This window comes from Neopsephotus bourkii, unplaced genomic scaffold (assembly GCF_033783945.1).
Source record: "Neopsephotus bourkii isolate Nb327-2 ecotype Australia unplaced genomic scaffold, CSIRO-AGI_Nbou_v1 NB_547, whole genome shotgun sequence".
Lineage (NCBI taxonomy): Eukaryota > Metazoa > Chordata > Aves > Psittaciformes > Psittacidae > Neopsephotus > Neopsephotus bourkii.
Window position 1 is genome coordinate 425930 of NW_026901048.1, and position 20756 is coordinate 446685.

A 20756-nucleotide genomic window follows, 5' to 3' on the forward strand; every position below is an offset into this window, starting at 1 on the left:
TTTAACTGTGGTGATGGCATGTCAGTTTTCTTCTTTTTCTTCCACTTTGTGTTCTTCACAATTGAGTAATTCAAAGTGTAAACTGTGGCTTAGTCCTCCGTGTCAAGTGTGACACAGGGATGTGATCAGTTTCTCCTCAGCATCTGCTCTGAATTGAACTCATGTTTTGTCTTCATAGAAGAGCTAATGTTACATGTGTGTGTGTTTCACCTTTTCATACTGTTGGATTCCTATTTCCCGGACTTTTGCCACACTCCAATTTCATTGAAGAAAGCTGGCCAGCAACTTAACACTCATTCATGTAATTGTAACCATTGATGGGAGCTTATCACTTGCATTATTTTTCTTTTTAACTCAAATGCTGCATTGCTTGATTTTGAGAACATTTTGTGAACTAGTGTCTAATTTAACAAATAATATACCTTGTGTTGACTTTTAAGATACTGGGATGTTTCTGAAATGATGAAAAGTAGAACTCGGATTCAAGTTTCAGATGAGAAAATACTTAGAAAGATGAGGGGTTCTTGAGAACGTGAAATCTAAGGTTCAGTACTGTATGGTAGGAATGTGGACATAATTGCACTTTTAATCTTAAAATTATGCTATTCATCTTCTTAGGAGTTGTTGTGCATACTTGTGCTTGTACATGGATTTGGCAGTAAATCACATACAGAGATTTATTACCAGTTATCAACTTAAAGCTATCACCATGATAAATGTCTACTTCTTTGTTTATATTGCTGTTCATTTAAAATTCTCTATAAATCTTGCCTCTAATAGTGTGAAAGGGCTGCCATCTGACAACTCTCTCATTTTTTTCCTACCAGGATCTCATTATTTTCTAGATGCAAACAGCTGGCTTTGACGTTTTCATCAAACTTTGAATTCTCTCTTACAGTTTCTGTGTGGTGGCACAATAGCTGTAGACCTTGCATAAATAGTGTCAGTGATATGTTGGTCACTAGTTTAATTTGTCCCCCTGAAAAAAATAGTTTTCATTGGAGATGATCTCATCATCACTTTGTGATTGCTTTGGGATTGAAAAGGTTGTAGTCAGGTTGTGATTTCTAGTTCCTTTTCTGTCCTCATGCTCTGGTTGATTGTGTCTTGCAGAATTAGCAGTCTGAAGCAAATGTCACTGGGAGAGAGTTAGATACTTCTCTTGAATGTCCTTTTTGGACTCTGTGTACAAAATAATTGGCAAATGTTTTGGGGTTGCAAAACCAAGTAAAATGGAGAGGTTATAGCTGTCCTGCTTCATGTGATCTCTCCTTCTGTGCATTGGTTTTCAGTGAAAATTACTTCATAAAATACTCTGATATGCACCTCTGCACCATTTTCACCCATGGCAGTGGTTGATATTGTCAGTGTTGTTACAGGACCAGCAAATCAAAATGCCCTTTTGGTACAGCAGACAGATCTTTTGGTTACCAAACCCATGCATTCATAGCTCATTACCCTTCTTGAGAAAAATGAACCAATTTGTATGGTCAGAAGCATTTTCTTACCCTCTTCTTTATGGTGTACAGGTCTCTAGGAAGTGGAGGGACAGTAGGTGGAGCCTAGTTCTAGTTTCTCCACAGCTGTTTGAAAGAGGCAAATGGAGTTTATCGTAACTGCTTTTGCCTTACCTCGCTTTTATTTCTCAGCTGTTGAACCAGCTGTAGAGCTGTTACAGGCTCAACACAGCTGCACAGCTGTGTCAGTTTTATGCTTGGATCACCTGTATGGGTGTTTGTGCAGGAAAAGCCGTGTGACTGAGCTGGGTAAAAGTAGTAGTAACTGAACACTTGCCTAGTAAATTCCTGGGAACGTACTTTGCTAGTCCCAAAATATTTACAAATGAAATGTTCATTTGCCGTTTTTGAGCAGAATAAATAAACTGAGGTAAATTTACAAAAATGCAGTAATGAATAATTTTGAAAAATATGGGCTCTGCAGGATTTTGAATGCTCAGATGCTGAAAAGGATCTCATCTGCTCAGTTTCAGTTTCAGTGAAAGATTAGCCAGATCCTGAAATTGTTGCTGAGGAAGGAGGGATTTCAAGATCAAAGAGGTGGTGTGTCTCAAGAACTTGTTTCTCTTTAAAATTTTGCCAGGAATGGATTCCAGTATTTGTCTGTCTTGCCAACCAGTAAAGCAGCTTGCATGGCTGTGGGCTAGGTTAGCTACAAATACCTGTTTATAACTCATTATCTGAACCACAAATTCAGTAGAGGGGCAAATGTGAGAAAGCAAAATGATAGACCTTGTTTTGATTCATACCAGTTCTTATGAAAATCAGTTTATCTAAATGAAACAAATTATAGATTAACTCAACTGTATTTCCTGCGTTAACAATACAGTTGTGCTGGACCAATTAATGAGCAGACTTATCGGCTGGATGCATCCAAATCTGCCCAACCTGAATATGTTACTTGGTAGACATGCCACTTTAAAGTACAGTTTCTGACACTACCATCATCCCTGATCAGGTCTTATTGTTCCTTTTTTATTGCATCCATTGCAAAGTACGTATCACTGAGCACTGCCTTTTCATGCACTTGTAACTTGTAGTTTGCATCTGTTTTAAAGGAATGTTATAAAGTTCATGTATCTGTTTAAAAACAGCATCCCAGAAACAGAGATGTAAACCAATAACTTTTGGACCATAAGTGAAAATTTCACCTGTAGTACAACTTTGCTACTTAATGGAAACTGTTTTGTAAAACCTCAGAGCAACTTTCTCCCTCCTCCCCCAAAGTCTAAAGTTTACCTGGGCTTAAATTGAATTTAACTCCTCATAAGTACCTTGCAGGCTAGCCATCGTCTCAGTTTGTATTTTTGCTGGTACATGCACAAGCATGAGCATGTGTGAACTTACATTGCAGCAGTTCAGTGTGTTGTCATTTGAAGCACTAAATAATGACAGTTAAAATAGATACACTATTGATAGAACAGTGCTTTGGTTGTGTCCAATACTATAGATGATGTACTAGAGGAGCGGATAGATGTAAAAACCAGATTTTTAGTTTTGTTATTCTGAAGCCAGCCAGTACTGGTTGTACTTGCCTTCTTTGTAGCAAACTTTATTTCAGAACATGTTCTTGTAAAGATAGTTTAAGAACCTGCATTCCCTGTGTTCCCTGCAAGATCTCAAAAAAGAAAAGATGTTGGAAATAGTGAGTTTTGATGTGGATTCCAGCTGAATTTATTCATATCTGTCTTGTAATAGGAGTTGCATGAAAAGGTAGAAAAGTTAACAATGCACAGATAAGTTTTCAACGATATTAACTCTTCAGCAGCTATACAGAATCTGTATCAATGTGAACAGGGTACTAGCTATATTATGTATTTTACTCATGTAAATAGTCTCAGTGAAGTATATGTATGTCTGATAAGAAACATTCGACCGTACTTGAACAGTGTGTGTGTATGCTTGGAAATGCAGTGGTAATGGTTGAACTTGCAACCTATTCACAAATTTTTTGTGTCATTTAAGCCAGAAATAGCCGCTGCTTTGGAGACGTTTCAAACATATTCTGTGTGAGGACTAAAGCATCAACTTCTAGCATGGGCAGACAATTTTCTGAACAATCAGAAGCAAGTACTAGAGAAAGGTATCGCATGAAAAATATACAACCTACTCCCAAGTGGCAAAACTACTTATTGCAGAGTTTACAGATCAAACCAAATTCTTATCAAACTACATACCAAAGAATGGAGCATGGGAAGAATAATTCCTTCACCATTCAATAACTTTTAAAGTGCTAGAAGTATTTTCAGAATGGAGGGAAAAAGCCGGGAATCGGGGTTTTATCTGCGTGCTTTCAATGTTTTGTATTCACTGTTAATATTTGAGGACAAACTAAACGTTGAGGAAGCTAAACATATAATCTGGTTAAACTTTTGTTTGCTGCCTTCAGTACCAATTAAAAGAACAAAGCCACCTACACATGGTGGATGGCATGGCTTCTGTTTGCAGCCATAACCAGAAGTTGTATTACTAATGGACATACAGAAATGTTCTTTCTATGCAGTGACTATTCAAATAATAAAATGAGCAAAGTTTATAAACTGGTTGCTGAGACTGAGGACTGGAAAAGCTTGTGCTTTCAATTTCTCTCTCAGTTAAATATCTTGTAGGCTTTGGTCTGTCTTGGGGGCATTGGGAAAGTGATGGATTTAGTCCTTTGGTCTTGGGTTTCCTGGAGCTGACAGTACTGAGAGGTGTACATTCTTTCTCCTTTTGTCTAATTTCCTCCCTTTGAAGTGGAGATCAGGCTTCCATTGAAAGCAGAGGTTGTCCAGATACATGAGACGTGAACATCTGACTTTATTTGAGGGTACATGAAAGGCTTTTATTACTTTCTTTTAACATTTCTGTCTCATAATATCATCCTAAATCACACTATGAAGTGAAATCATAGTAGTTACTCCTTCCCTTGATTCCCTGTGTGTTGTAGAAAGCTTAATGCTTTATGTACAGGGTCTTTCAAGGCCTAGCTGAGATTTCAGCTGCATTGTCTACCATATGTTTGGAAAAAAACCTTCATCTGCATCTAATTTAGCAGAAAGCTGGAATGCCGGAAACATAATTTTGTTCTTGTTGAACTATAACTGCAAGTACTTTGTGAGCAAAAGCATCAAATTGGAATTGTTCCTGTATTTGTGTAAAGCGGAGATGATTTCCAAGTTCTAGCTGCTTTTATCTATTTATAGGTTAGGGTTCATACCTCTTCGGTGTGGCCTGAGCTTAAAGGGGTGCAATGAGCCAGTGCTGAAGTCATTAGGTTGGCTGTGGTTTGACAGTAACTCTTGGTGTACAGTAGAGGAACCCTGCTGCTGCTCAATCCTTGTTGCATGTGTTTGCGTGATGATCTAAAGTCCTTAATGAGACAGCTAGTCCTGTAGGTTTCTTGCATATCCTAACAAAGTACAGTTGGTGATGTTTGATATCTTAATATCTTGCGCTTTGACTCTTCAGCTGGTATTGATGCAGAAGGTAAGTAGATGATACCACTCCGTTACAATGCCTAGTCACAAATAGCAACCAAATGAACAATTTTATTTTTTATTTCACTGAAGCACATGGCAAATTTGTCATCTCAAGAAGCAATGTGCATTGGTGCTTCTGAGCATTGGTATGTTTTGTATGTGTTTCATCCAGATTCCCGGTTCCTTTACCATCTTATTGTTGGCGAAGCTGAATGCCTTCCACAACACCCACAGGTTTGACAGCTGTTGGCTGTGCTCAATTCTTCTTCTCTCTGTTAATTCTGAAAATTTGATGTAGAAAGCTATTTTTTAGTTCTTCCAGGACATTTGACTGTTTTGTTAGAAAATACAAAGTCACGGAATTGTTTGAGTCTTGCTGTTTAACTGCTCTGAAATGGCACCAGCAGTCTTCTGTCTTCTGAAAGACAAAGGCCTTAAGAATAATTGGAAAGAACAACAACAAAAAAAAAAAAGTGAAAAATTAGAAAAGCTTTTTCAGATCTACTGTAAAGAAAGAACTGGAGTCACAAGACAATAATCAGAGCATCTGTCCTGCAGACAGACTACAAAGTTCTCTGAGTTTTCTAGAAAACCCAGTTGTTGCTGCAATGTCATCCATTATTTACACTGGCTAACCTGGTTTTTATTTTTTAAAAAGATTAATTATGTTTTCCATTTGTAAATGTTGAAATGGTCTTGAGAACCATCATATCTGATGTAAAACACAATTCTGATCAGAAATGACTTCCTATGGGGCTGATACCTAGAAATCTTACCTTCCAACTTAGAGCAGGCTTAACATTCAAATCATTATCGTAACAAGAGATGATTAAAAAACATACAATTGTAGTTAGGGTTGTAGGTGCAAAGAAAAGTCAAGTGTAAAGTTACTAGAACAGATTAACTGCCTTATAGTGTCCTTTCTGCAGTGTTTCTTTCAGAGGTTTGTAATTCCTGATGAAAAATTATACATAGCTGATAGTTTGAAAATCATAAAAGTTGTAGTTACAACTTTTCCTGAGCACTTCTGCACTGGCTTGCATATGGAATAAACTCTGGTGCTGATTGCTGTATTTCTATTAGCAGTTACCTTGTGTAATTTATGCTTTCCAGAATGCACCTTATTCTGCAAAAATAAATCTTTGAGCAGTCTGTGCTTAAGGAAGTAAGGAGCTGCTTGAATTTATGAGGCACTGACTTAAACTTCTGTTGTTTTCCTGCACTGAAAAAACATGTTGCTTTTGAAATGCATGACGGTGTTGGCACGGGTTATAGATAACTTGAAGGTTACAAGTGAGGAAAAAAAGGTGTCCTTCATTCTAAAAATAAATACTTTTGAAATTACTATTCAAACGTGACAGAGGGAAAAATTCTTATTCTATGAAAGGAATTTGATTTTTTTTCCTGTTTTTCTTAACCTGTAGCCACCAGAAAGAAGGGGAAGATAATACTTACATATGCATTACTTAAGGCTCCTGAAACTTGTAGAAAAGCAAAACTGCAGGAACATGAGGATGAACAGAACTTGAAACTGGATACGGTCACTACCATGTACAAGTTGTACAGGAAAGGAAATCAACGGTTCAACTAATAATAATAAATTAATAATATGGGTAGGAATTCTTGTAAAATGGCACTTGGGAATCTTGACATCTCTCTTCATGAGTGCAGCAGTGTCTAGAAGATATACTTGATATGGAAGTGCAAGGGGCCACATTGCACTGTATTTCTGTTCTCCTTTTTGTCTATTCAAGTTCTAGATTGGAGTATGAATTAGATCAGCGCAGTTCTATTTTTTTTGTCCTTTTAAGGTAAAAATCCTTGTTCATACCATTTGACTGGGGATAAAACTTCCTTGATTTTTATTGTTATGGGCACTGCATAGGAAGTATGTCCCTCCCAGCTTTATATGGTGAATCTATAATGCTGGGAAGACCCTGTTCATTCTGATACTCTACATGTAGGAAAGCCCTTCTGTTGTATTTCCTTCTTTACTTCATTGTTCTGTGTTGTTAATCAATTAACACTGGTTGACTGATAGTATGTATCACAGAGCAGTTGTGATTTTTCTTCTCATGAGGATGATTTTTAAAAGACTGGTGTCAGCAGCGGGTTGAAGCTTAAAGAGCCAAAAGGAGAGGTACTGAGAGAGGAATGACTGTTACTTTGCATGAAGCTGCTTTTCCTTTTGAAGTGCAAAAAGAAGAGCAATCTGCATTGAGACCAAGAATGCATATTTCTGCTGGTCAGGAACAAGCTAACTCCACGCTCCCACAGAATCAAGGACCTCAGCCAACAGCATTGCTAGAGACATGATAGCATTGCATGAGCACAGCAAAATGAGTAGATCAGCCTGTGGTCCTAGTCCTCAAACCATGCTTGTTTGGCAAGTTGGTGACTGTTGTCTCCTATTAACTTGTACCTGTCATAGCCACATGAACATGGTTACTTTTTCTGTCCTGTGATTTATTGCTTCTGATGATGTGCTGCAAATGGGAATAAGTTTTATTCAGTCATAATTGTGAATGTAGTTTGGATGGAGGCAGAGGGTAGGGATGGGGATGAAACGGTGTTATTAGCTAGCTTAGCAAACTAATAGGTAACTTCCAGACACTGTTACGAAATTAAGAGTGCAATATTATCTAACTGGGTCTCCAAGCATCTTGATGTGTTAGCATGGTTTGTGGCTTTTGGCAACTCCCTAAGAAACTGGTATTGTTCAAGAGTTATCCTTACGTGTTCATTTCCCTGTTGATTTGTTACAGTCAGCAAATTTTTTGAGATGGGAAGAAGAAAAGCTGAAGTGTGATGAGTAACTTACATCATCACAAAATGCAAATGTGTATCATGGAGATAAGCTGGCATTGTTTTCAAAGCTAGTGCTGACCCTACTTCAGAATTAAGCACCAAGTGTTGTAAGTGTGATGAAAAGGAGGGCACTGTGGGTGCAGAAGAAACATCCTTTGTTTAATATAGCACTGTATCTTTCTGATAGTGCTATATATGACCCAGATCCAGGTCCATGTGTACTTGCAGCTTTATGCTGTAAGGGATGAGCTTAGTTAAAATTAGTGGCAACATGGGTAATGCAGAAGGAAGTTCTGCACATTTGGGTTTCTAAAAAGAGAAGCCCAAACAATGAGGGTTTTTTTTCCCCTTTCACACATGAATTAGAGAAACCTGTTAATGGGATTCATTTTTCAAGGAGTAATTGTCCAAGGCAGTAGTTGCAGGCTTGTGAAATTACAGCTGTTTTTGGGGATAAACAGGGAGAGAAAGAAAAGTCAAGAAAGCACCAGTGCAGTGCAGTGATGTCCATATAAAGATGGACTGTTTTTGTGGGGAGGGCTGCAAGGCTTCTCTGTTGCTTTGACTACAGTAACGTGAAATAGGAAGGCTCTCTGAATGTAGGTGATAACTTCCTTTCCCTTGGGCATGCTGATATGCTGCTCTACAGGTAGTGACTTAGGTAAGACACAGACTTTCCTTACTGTAAATGGAGTTAACAAGAGGAGGTTATCTTGCTGGTTTGTTCTTAACATTTTATGCTGTTGATGAGCACTGTCATTCGTAGCAGGAGGCATTTATATCCTCAGGATACTTTGCCTCTCTTAAAGTAGACGCTGAATAAACTGAACTATGTAAACATGAACATGCTTAGCACAGTTTCAAAGTGGTTGCAGAGTCAGGACCTGCCATCTTTGGGTTTGCTTCTCTTCTGCTTTTGTGGCTGTTTCTCTGAAGTGTTAGTCCTAGTTAATGCATCTGTGTCTCTGTGGCCTACTTAAAACCTGGGGAGTGCCTGATGTTGCTTTTCTGGTGCTTTTTTTAAGTAAACAAACCAAGAAATTGTAAGTTTTGGGTAGGTAAGTAACATGTCCATGTCTTCTGTTCCTGAATCATTTACTAAGTGAATAACTTAGTCTTCACTTTTGGGTGGGAGAGAGCAATGCCAGAAAAAGGTGTTTATGTGGTTTTAGCTAACTTCCAGGTTGCTGAAAATGACTTGCTAACGTGCTCTTGATTTTGAATTCTGCTTCTTGTTCAATTCACATAGCAGACAAATGTGAGGAGGAAGGCTATTCACTGTGGTGGCATGTAGTGGTGTTCTATGTTGTGCAGATTTCACATGCATTTTATGTATTGAACAGAAAGACATGAGTGAACACAGAATGCTATTACCTTTTAACTGTGGGATATAGTAATAAAGTGAAGACTCTGGGTGCAATACAGTAGGGTTGCATCTTTGTCTTTAATGGTTCCTCCAGTACAAGCTGGAAAAGTAGGTGTTAGCATCCATGCACAGATTGACCTTTTAAAGGATAAGGATCACATGTATTATACCATTCCTCCATATGAATTACTTTTACAGTCAAGGGACAGTGTCTTGGTCCTAGCTTAGGAATTTGGGGGCAGAATTCACTTAGGCTTTACTGGAAAGAGCAGTGCCACAGTGATTTTATTAGTGTAGTATAGTATAATTTTTCATTTACTAAAACAATTTAGATGGCATAACATACTCATTGGTGCTTTCTAAATTATATAGGAAGGATTGTGGACACTGTTTTCCTGATGCTAATTTGGCTTTTAAAAAGTAAAAAGTTAATTCCATAAGCACGAAGGAATGCTTTTCCTGGGCAAACGATGGAAGTGTCAATGACAAAGTAATGGTGCTTATTTTGAGCTGGCTTTTTCCATGTAAAGACACATATCTGCTTTTAAAAGAGGTGACTATATTGTCTTCAGTAGTATAACATAGAAATTTATGTCAGTATGGTTAACGTTTTTAAGTAACAGAGGCAATTACCATTAATATAAAACATGTCTGAACAACATTAAGACTATACTGATTTCAGTTTAAAAGTAGGTCTGTTTTAAATTTATATTCTGCTGGGGTTGGCATGCAGAAAGGAACACCTGTCTTGGCTCCAGTGGTGAGTTTAGTAGGAATGGAAGTGGATGCCCCTTTGAGTATGCCAAGTTTGAGTTTTTGGTTTTGACGTGCCTGTGTTTAATTTGGGAAAGTGCCAAGATGCTCTCTGAAGCTGAGTGGGTGCTCACTACCTGTGTACAGTACGTGCTTAGCTGTTTGCTATCCATATACTCTTTTTGGCTGCATACAATACATGTGTAACATGGACACACACACCGTTACGGTTGCCCCTCGGTACTGCACTGTCTATGAGCCTCTGGAGTGGGTGAGAAATGAACATGATAATTCTGAATTTCAGTGTATGCAGATGTTGTAATTCTGTCAGTTCCTCTGAGACACTGGGGCAGGATGCTCCCAAGTGCACATTTCAGTGATGCCATGGTACTTCAAGGGAACACATTTCCAAGTGTCAGATGTCTGCTTCAGAGGATTTCTCAGCCAGATACCAAATGCTGCTGCTGTTACTTGAACTTCTTTGAACTGAAAAGGAAACACATTACATTGTTCTTCACAAAGCAGAAGGAAGTAATTTTGCATGAAATGTTAATAGTAAATATGTCAAAAATAAGTCCACAGACTTCTGTTTATCAAATGTGAACTAGCGCTTAGACTTAAAAGGTAATTATGGGGTAGGATGAATCTTCCTTTATTTCCACTGTGGTTTCTATGAAGGCACCCAGAAGTAAGGTTCCTCATGCTCGAAACATCTGTGGATCAGGGGAGATGTCGTTAGCCAGTATTTGCTGTGCTAACCTCTTGTTGCCAGAGTGGGGGCTTTGCTGGGACTGTGTTTGCTCTGAGAAAGATGAATTTGAAGTGCAGGCCAGGCAGCAAATGTTCCTCTTCCTTCCTCCCACTTTCCAGAAACCACAAACCCTTTTTGCAGAACCTGTGTGTTCCTTTGATTAATAATTGCAGCAGGTTTGGGAGGAGACTTTTGCTGCTGTCATCAAACTGGAATATATTTTGCCTGCCTACCAGCATACTTGGGGAATAGCTTGTAACATCTTAATTCTGTTGGTCAATTTTACAAGGAATGTGGAAGGCCTGAACTGCAGTGAATGCAGTGAGCACAAAGTGGAAGGTCCTGTTGTGTTGGATCGAGCATGTAGCCTCGTTGCATTCTCTGTGATTCACTGAGAGAGCTGCTGATATGCTTACTCCCAGTGCCTTTTGCCATCAGTCTTTGAAAACAAAGCGTAGTGCCAGAGATTATTTTTATGCTTTGAGAGATCATCTTCTGAGATCATGCTTGGACATAACTCATAATCAAGTCTTTTGTAAGTGAATCCAGTAAATAATGAAGTATTCACCCACTCACATGTGGGAAATAAGTTACTGTTAAGCTGTCCTTACAATCACTTTCTCCATGTAAAGTATGAAGCTATAAACAGGGTTTGAGGGTTTTTAGTGTTTAGATATTCATATGCGGTATAACCCATTGGTTGTGAGAGACATGTGGGAGTTGGAATATCTTTTTGCTGTTTCAGATGCTGCTTTTGACATGCTCCCTGACCTTTTTGCTGTTCAGTATTTCAGCTTGCGAGACTTGCCAACTGCTCTGCATTTCTTTGTCCATCTTTCATCACTTGACCCTTCAGCTACCAGAGGCTCTTTTCTGTCTTGTCTGTAGTTTTGTATGCTTCTCCAGAGAGCTACAGCTGATTTTCTGCTGTATGCAATTTGCCTGTAGCATTGCCAGTTTTACAGATTAAGACACCTGAAGTGGAAGCCAGGGCAGAAACCTGGAAGATGAGGGACTACTCCAATCTATCACACTTTCGCTTTTCCGGTCACTTTGGTAGCTGTCTTGCAGCTGTGTGCTGCCATGTGAGGAAAAAGCTGGGGACATATGTGCATAATAAGTAACATGCAAAAGTGTAACAGTGTTCACCTTGTAAGTTGCTCCTTAAGGCTTCGAAACCTATTTTGTGGTGCGACATTTCATAATCACTGCTAAATCAGACATGGTGTATCTGCACTTGAGGAAAGACAGCTAGGCACATTGTGCACATTGTATGTAAATGTCTGTCAGTTACACAAGTCTTCTACAGTGGGAGTCCGTCTTGACTCAGAAAAGGCATTGGGATTAGGAAGTGATGAAGAGAACAAAGTGTCATTTCTGGTTGTCAGCAGACAGTCTGTAACGGGAAAAATGCTCTTAGCTGTGCAAATTCATTATGCTTCCTGCTGTCACCAACAGTAATAGAAGGACAAGAAAGGGTTTGTCTAAATGTTGCTGCTGACAGATACAGGGGAAACTTTGAAATACTCAGTTACCCAGCTATTTCTACCAAAGCAGCCAATATGATTTTCTTGCTGTATGAAAAGGAGTAGAGAAATTATGTGTTTAGAACTAACTTTGAGCTCCATTCAGTGCTGACTACAGAAGGATCAAAGCAGAGGGAAGAGGTTCTGACTTTGTAGTCCCCCCATCTGTCAGCATTTTGTACCAAAGCCGCTCTGAATATGAAGGCACTACTATTGGTCATTGCTATTTCAAGAGCAACTGCAAAGCATCTGGCACACTTCAGCTTCCTGTCTACCAGCTTGGTAGAGTGCTGTCCTGAACATAATAACGCAGAATTTTTTGGGGAGACTATTCTGTTAAAGGATTCCTAAAAGGTAGGTCTAATGCCTATGAGTTATCCTAGACAGTGGGCAGATTCACATGTAGCTGGTGCTGTGGGATTATGATGTGGGGAAGTGTCCAGACCTCATCTATAGGGTTTAAACTGTGCACAGTCATAACCACAGAAGATAAATGCACATGCATTGATGTTTTCAAAGGTGCCTGACATAATTTGTTAACTAATTCCCATTGTAATTCACAAGAATTTGAATACGTTCTTATGTTCTTTATAAATTCGTTGGTCCTATTTAATTTAGGCCATTTATAGCTGTGCTTGAATTCCTGTAAGCAAACAGTAGGCCTGTAAAAGTTTAGCTATTGTAAGATTATCTGTAGGATGGTTTTGGTGTTGAAATGCAGATCGTGTACTAAAGAGTTATAATTGACCAAGACCTCAGTTTTCTGGCAAAATTATTGGGTCTTGGTTTTGCATCTGATCCCAAAATGCATTGAAAAGTAATGGCAGTTTTTCCCTTAGCTTCACTGGGCAGTGGATCAGGCCTTCTACAATCTGACTGCTGATAATACCTCTCTCAGTTTTTATTGCCTAAGTAGTAATTATTTAGGCTTTGGAAGTGAAATTCTTTCAAACAAAATATCTTCAAGCTATCCCTGATAGGATCAAAATGAGAGTGGAGAATGCAGAAGAGCCAGCTGTATCTGTGATTAGGAGTGTTACTGCCAATAGTACAAAAGGTTTCTCAGATGTCTTGGAAAACCTTCTGTGTAGAAGTATAAAGTCTGTTCTAAAGGCCTGTGAAGGAAAGCTACTGGCAAGTGCACTGCCACAGCTTTTGGGAAGGAGCAAGACAGGAACGCTTTAAAATCTGTCCTTGCAGAGACAGAACTTGAGGCATGCCTTGTAGTGCTCATCTTCTAAAAATGGCTGCTAAGCACTAGCAGAAAGTTTACTCTCTTTTAAAGTATTTTTTTTGCATCTTTGACATGTTTTCTCCTTCCATGTGCAATATCCTATTGACACAGCAGATGAGTAGCAACTTATTTGAAACATCCTGATGGTGACAAATAGGCCACTCTTTTGCTTCCTGCAGCAGTTTCTCACAAACACATGCCTCGTGTAGCAGAGATTCAGGTGTCTTGGAACATACTTAAAGTAAGATAAATGCAGACAATAATTTAACATACTAAATGGTTTTATGAATTCCTCACCTAGCCAGACTACACCAAGAAAAATCAAAAGGAAACTCACTGGTCAGAGACAGCACTCCATGCCAGAAAGATGCTAATAACCTTAAACTTAGGCATTTATACTCTATATAGCTCGTGGGAAATAAGTAGAAATGAACTCAGAATCAGACATCACTTGGAAAGTGAGTTATATCTCTTCGTGTAAGTGGTGCAGTACTGAGTCTGATTTTATACAGAATCATTGTGTCACATATTTTTATGAATTTTGTATGTGTATATGTGTCTGTATAGGTATTTGGCAGATACTCAGAATATTATAATCATAGAATGGTTTGGGTTGGAAGGGACCTTAAAGATAATTTAGTTCTAACCCCCTGCCATGGGTAGGGACAGCTTCCACTAGACCAGGTCGCTCAAAGCCCTGTCCAGCATGGCCTTGAACATTGCCAAGGATGAGCAGCCACAACTTCTCTGGGCAACCTGTGCGAGTGTCTCACCACTCTCACAGTAAAGGATTTCTTCCTTATATCTAATGTAAACCTCCTGTTTGTCAGTTTAAATCCATTTCTGCTTGTCCTGTCTCTACATACCTTTATAGAAAGTCCCTCGCCAGGTTTCTTGTCAGCCCCTTCAGGTACTGGAAAACTGCTTGAATGTCTGCCCAGAGCCTTCTCTTCTGAAGGCTGAATAAGTCCAACTCTCTCAGCCTGTCTTCACAGGAGAGGTGCTCCAGCCTCTGGTCAACTTTGTGGTCTCCTCTGGACTTGCTCCAAAAGCTCCACATCCCTTTTGTGTTGGATGCCCCAGAGCTGGATGCAGTACTGCAGGTGGGGTCCCATGAGAGCAATGCAGAGGGGCAGGATCACCTCCCTCATTTGGCCAACTGTTGCTGCAAAACTGCAAACCTTTACTGGCTGGCTGTTGCGTTGATTGCCCTTTTGGGGCTCGACCTTGCAACAGGCTCGAGGAGTATGATGCTTAGATGCTTCTCATCTTTATACTTTTTGTGCCAGGCTGACAGGATCTGATAATGCATCTGAGCAATGGCAAAGATGACGAAGGGTTGCTAGAAGTGAACTCAGATGATGTTCTGCATGCTTAAAATGTGCTGTCTTGGCCATGGGAAATTTCAGTGGGAATAAAAACATACTGCAAACCATCACAATTTCTTGCCAAATGGGTCATCGTGGTGCAATCCCGTGACTGTTCATTGTAACTGGATTTGCTGTGCCTTAATGACTTTTTCTGACTATTTCCTGCCAAAGTGCTGGGATCTGGGGGTGCTGCCCAGTTCCATATTTCAAGTACTGAGTGGGTTGTAGTTGAGGAGAAACACATCCCTGCTTTTTGTGTGTGGCACCTTCCACATTGGAGAGGAGGATGTAAATGCAGTTATTTGCTTTCTAGACAGACTTTGAGAGGCAGATGCCCTTATGGGAGCAGAAGGTGGTTGGATTGGGACCAGCAGCAGTAGATGGTGATGGGCTCTGTGGATTTTAAGATGCTGATACAGAGCCAGTGTGTCAGGGAGCATTTCTCATTTTGTTTACTTTGCACTCCCAATGTCCAGACAAGCCCAGCAGAGTTAGCCCACAGCCAGCCCCAAACAAATAGACCGTGTAGCATTTGTTCAGTTCTGGTCATTACTAAAACTGGAGGTTGGCCAAGTCAGTAGAGTTGACTCTGGCAGCAAATACACGTTATGTTTCCCGTTCAGAAGATGGGTTTGATGAGTATGCTCATTTAGTGCTTGAAAATGCATGGCTTTCTGCCTTGTTTTATGAGAGGACTTGCAGTATGTTGATGTAATTCCACACTTTGTCATGTGTTATTTACATAGTGTTTGCACCTCACTGTTCTCTGCATCAGTGCCAGCGCCCTGATATTTCTGCAATTTATTTTTATGATCTTGCTGTTGAAACAGCTGTAAAAACAACCAGTGAAAATGAGCCAGCTGCTGGAATTTCTGATTCTGAGTCTGGTTTGTAGTAGGCATTTTCCGAAAGGCAAAGAGGGATGTAGAATAACAAATAAACTTAATCTCATGACTAAATACAATTCCTTTTAACAAAAACAAGTTAGGTGGCTAAATTTTGGCTGCTGAAGATATTTAAATCACTAATAAATGAAATAATGCAACTGTTTTGTATAGGAAGTGTCCAAAGACATACTACTGCTTTAAAGGAGATCTTATACTTGCCTGTGAGGACTTGGGAGCAGTTGAATGCCATCTTTCCTACACCTCATTTGCTTTACTATTGCAGAAATACTTTAAGATACAGATTTTACCAGACAAAGAGATGTACATCAAGTAGTGTTTTCCCTGGCTAGCTAAAATCCACAATCTTAGTTTGTACACTGGTGTCAACATCAGTGAAACAGGACTTTGAGGAATTAAATTAAAAATAGCCTTTCATCCAAGCAGTTAATTGCTTTTGACTTTGGTGTTTAGATTCTTGTTTGTGGTCCAAGTGTAATGGGGACCTGGTGTCCTTAACACTGCAGTGATACTCGTAATTATTGTATTTGAACCCTTCCTTTGTTCCTGCCTTGAGTCTGGCCTATGTAGCAGAGATAAACTGATCAGATTAGCTGAAGCTGAGAGCTGTGATTGTGCAGCAAGGAGCAGGGGGTAGCCTAAGGGTAATGATTTTATTCTTCACTTTTTTTCAATTGCTATAACTTACCTGCTGTTTACAATGTGTTTGCTAATTCACTTCCTAAGGATATGAGTTGGGGGGCTGCTCCCTGGCATTTACTTTGGCCTAGCCAGAACACAGCAGCATCCAAGAGATTTCTGCTCATATTAAAAAAAGTACTAATTATGAGTTGGGTGCATTTCCTTTTGGAGAGAATGATCTCATATAGCACAGATAAGTCTGTCCTCACTGGAAATGGTGACACATTTTCACCATACGTGGTGATGAGCAGAGGTAGGGTGCAAGTCAATTTCATAAAACCTGTTGTGTATGGATGAAGTAGATTCTTAGAGATTGTCTGACCATTGCTTACTATAAGTTATTTTGCTTCACTTGTCTTCCTCCTCCTAAAGAGCTAAGGGAAGAAGTAAGAGAGCTTGGGCATCCAGGGATAAAGCTGTACAGTTTTCAGAGGCTGCTTGGCCACTGCTTTGTTGCATTCATAATTAATTATTACAGAGCAAAGTGAATTAAAAATATTATAAGAGCCCAGAAGTGTGGGCAGACGTTTATGAAAAGGCACTGAGAAAGCAAGCTATTAATTTTTCTAGTGGCAGTAAAATCGGTTTGCAGCTCCAGATTGGAAGGAGGCAAGTTTCAGTTCAGAAACCTCACTGCAATATCTAACATACTCTGCAGCCCTAGAGCTGCAGTTTTCAGAGTGTGTACTCTGAAGATACATAACCCTCATAGAAACCTTCTGTCAGTGTGGTCTGAGGGTTGAGGGTTTATCAGCTGGTGTGTTCTTGCTCAAATGAAATAGTAAGGCACAAAACCCCCAGTCTTCGCTCTCTTGAGGGCCAGACACAATTGTATGTTTTGCAGGAACACTCTGCTCAGGTAGATGCAGCAGTGCAAGTGTTCTGGGTGACTCTAGGTAAATTCTAAAGGGGCAGGAGAAAGATGTTATTTTCCTTTTTCTGAGAGGAGTATCACCAAGTGATTTAACTTTTGATCCTGCAACATGTACTTGGCTGCAAAACCTCTGTGCTCATGTTGAGGCACGTTAACATCAGTGTGCACAGGGCAGTTAAGTTTTAATCATGGAGATCAGATTCCAGGATCCAGCCCAAAGCAGGGACATGACAACAGGCTGTGTGTGGGTGTTAAAAGCAAAAGGTATAAATGCACAGCAGATATGGTAGGTGGAGAAGTTGTTCCAAAGGGAGCATAAGTGTGAACAGTAGGAAGAACGAAGGCAAAGGAAAAATGGGCTGAAAACCACTCCTGACTGGAGTCTATTATATATTTATTTCTTCTTGCTTGTTTATATTGCAGTTTATTTGGCAATGATGTAGCACTATCCAAAGTGTTGTATTAATTATCAGAGGGATGGCCTTGTCTACCGAATGAATGTGTGTTTCTTGTTTCTGGTCTACCTTAGAAGCTGAGCACATATTCTTGCAATGCTGATGTGTTTTACTATGATCAGGAACATACTGCTGTATAGGGGATCAGAGCTGGAGTGCCAGGCTTGGACTTGTCTCCTGCCTGCAGTGTTTAGAATGTTTTATTCTTTTCCCATCCTGATGTTTGGAACCAATAGAATCATAGAATCATAGAATAGTTAGGGTTGGAAAGGACCTTAAGATCATCAAGTTCCAGCCCCCCTGCCATGGGCAGGGACACCTCGCTCTAAACCATATCACCTAAGGCCTCGTCCAACCTGGCCTTGAACACCGCCAGGGATGGAGCATTCACAACCTCCCTGGGCAATCTATTCCAGTGCCTCACCACCCTAACAGGAAAGAATTTCTTCCTTATATCCAATCTAAACTTCCCCTGTTTAAGTTTTAACCCATTACCCCTTGTCCTATCACTACAGTCTCTAATGAAGAGTCCCTCCCCAGCATCCCTATAGGCCCCGTTCAGGTACTGGAAGGCTGCTATGAGGTCTCTATGCAGCCTTCTCTTCTCCAGGCTGAACAGCCCCAACTTTTCTCAGCGTATCTTCATACAGGAGGTGCTCCAGTCCCCTGATCATTCTTGTGGCCCTCCTCCAGACTTATTCCAACAGTTCCGTGTCCTTTTTATGTTGAGGACACCAGAACTGCACACAATACTCCAGGTGAGGTCTCATGAGAGCAGAGTAAAGGGGCATGATCACCTCCTTCAACCTGCTGGTCATGCTCCTTTTGATGCAGCCCATGTCAGTCCATGTCAGTGACAAAGATGTTGAACAAGACCGGTCCTGACACTGGTCCCTCAGAGACACCACTCGTTACTGGTCTCCAGCCAGACACTGAGCCACTGACCACAACTCTTTGTGTGCGGCCATCCAGCCAGTTCTTTATCCACAGAGTGATCCACCTATCAAATTGATGTCTCTCCAATTTACAGACAAGGATGTTGTGTGGGACAGTGTCGAATGCTTTACACAAATCCAGGTAGATGACATCAACTGCTTTACCGCTGTCCATCAGTTCTGTAGCCCCATCATAGAAGGCCACCAAATTGGTCAGGCAGGATTTCCCCTTAGTGAAGCCATGCTGGCTGTCACCAAGCACCTTGTTGATTTTCATGTGTCTGAGCATGCCTTCCAGGAGAATGTTCTCCAAGATTTTGCCAGGCACAGAGATGAGACTGACTGGTCTGTAATTCTCTGGGTCATCCATTTTCCCCTTCTTGAAAATGGGGGTTATATTTCCTTTTCTTCAGTCGTCAGGAGCTTCACCTCACTGCCATGATTTTTCAAATATGATGGCCAGCGGCTTAGCAGCTTCATTCGCCAGCTCCTTCAGGACCCGCGGATGGATTTCATCAGGATCCATGGACTTGTGCATGTTCAGGTTTTTAAGATGGTCTCGAACCAGATCCTCTCCTACAGTGGGCCCAAGGTCTCCATTCTCACAGTCCCTGTGTCTGCCTTCTAAGACTTGGGTGGTGCGGTCAGAGCCTTTGCCAGTGAAGACCGAGGTGAAGAAGTCCTTCAGAACCTCAGCCTTCTCCAAATCCTGTGTAGCTAGTTCTCCCGAGAGCTTCCTGAGGGGGCCTATGTTCTCCCTAATCTGTTTTTTATTTGCTATGTACCTGCAGAATCCCTTCCTGTTATCCTTAATATCCCTAGCCAAGATGATTAATTCTAACTGGGCCTTAGCTTTCCTAACCTGGTCCCTAGCTTACCAGACAACATCCCTGTACTCTTCCCAGGCCGCCTGTCCTTGCTTCCACTTTCTATAAGACTCTTTTTTCATTTGAACTTTCTTCAGCAGCTCCTTATCCATTCAGGGAGGTCTCCTGGCCCTCCTGCTGCACTTCCTTCTAGTTGGGATGCAACACTCCTGAGCTTGTAGCAGGTGATCCTTGAAGACCAACCAAGAGTCTTGGGCCCCTCTACCCTCTAGGGCTATATCCCATGGAACCTTACTAAGCAGGCTCCTGAAGAGGCCAAAGTCTGCTCTTTTGAAGTCTAGGGCAGTGAACTTGCTGCACACTCTTCTGACTGTCCTGAGGATCTCAAATTCGACCATCTTGTGATAGATCATAGATCACAATAGATCATTGCCTATGAAGTTGTCTTTCTCAGGCTCTAACAGCTGTGCAAGTTCCTGACTAGGCAAGAAAGGCTGCCAGTGGTAGTCTACAAAGAAGAGAAACATGTTCTTCAAGCACATAAGCACAGTGAAATTTCACTGTTAATTTTGCATACTGGTGTGTTTGTGATTATACTCGTATTTTATTCTGTTTAGGTAAACACTGTTTGGCACGTATATGTCTCAGTTTGATTTGTGTTTCAACTGAAAATATCAGAACTTGAAACTCAAAATCCTGAGCTTGTTAAGCTTAACAGACTTTATTAATAGACTTAATAGGGAAGCATGAAGAGCCTTTTGACCATGAAGGTTAAGTATATGACTGCATAATTGTGTGTACAAAATCCATCAGGAAGATCCGTCTCTGTCCAGAGATAGTTAGAAAGTTTAGTTTTAACAAGGCTGAGGAGCCACATAAAACTTTGTCAAGTTTAATTCCACACTTCAGCTCTGATTTTGACACACTTCTTGTGCCTTAAGTTGATACACCAAAATTCTGCGTGATTTGCAAAATGCCTGTAAAAAGAGTGGCTGGATGCACACTCACTTTGGTCAAGTGGTGCTTGTATGAGGGAATATGGAGCTATTCTTGTATGTACTGCCACCATTCCATTAAATAGGCTTTAGTAAAACAAAACAAAAAAAGCCTGCTTGTCTGGTAGGGTATATTAAACCCTGTAGAAGCAGAGGCCTCTTTAATATTTGCTTAAAGCAGCAAGCCTGTCAGGGAATGTTAAATGGGGAGGTACAGTAGTGAGAAGCACACTGCTTTTCTTAGTCCAAAGATGTTTTGTAAATTCATTCCTTGTTACTGCCTATAATCCAGGAGAAC

The 20756-nt window shown here is 40.4% G+C and overlaps 1 protein-coding gene across 1 annotated transcript in view; it reads left to right on the forward strand.

The window, feature by feature from the left end:
* The window catches only part of ARHGAP24 (Rho GTPase activating protein 24), a 210554-nt gene that overhangs the window by 18193 nt on the left and 171605 nt on the right, over positions 1 to 20756 (forward strand). The gene's annotated exons all lie outside the window — the stretch shown is intronic.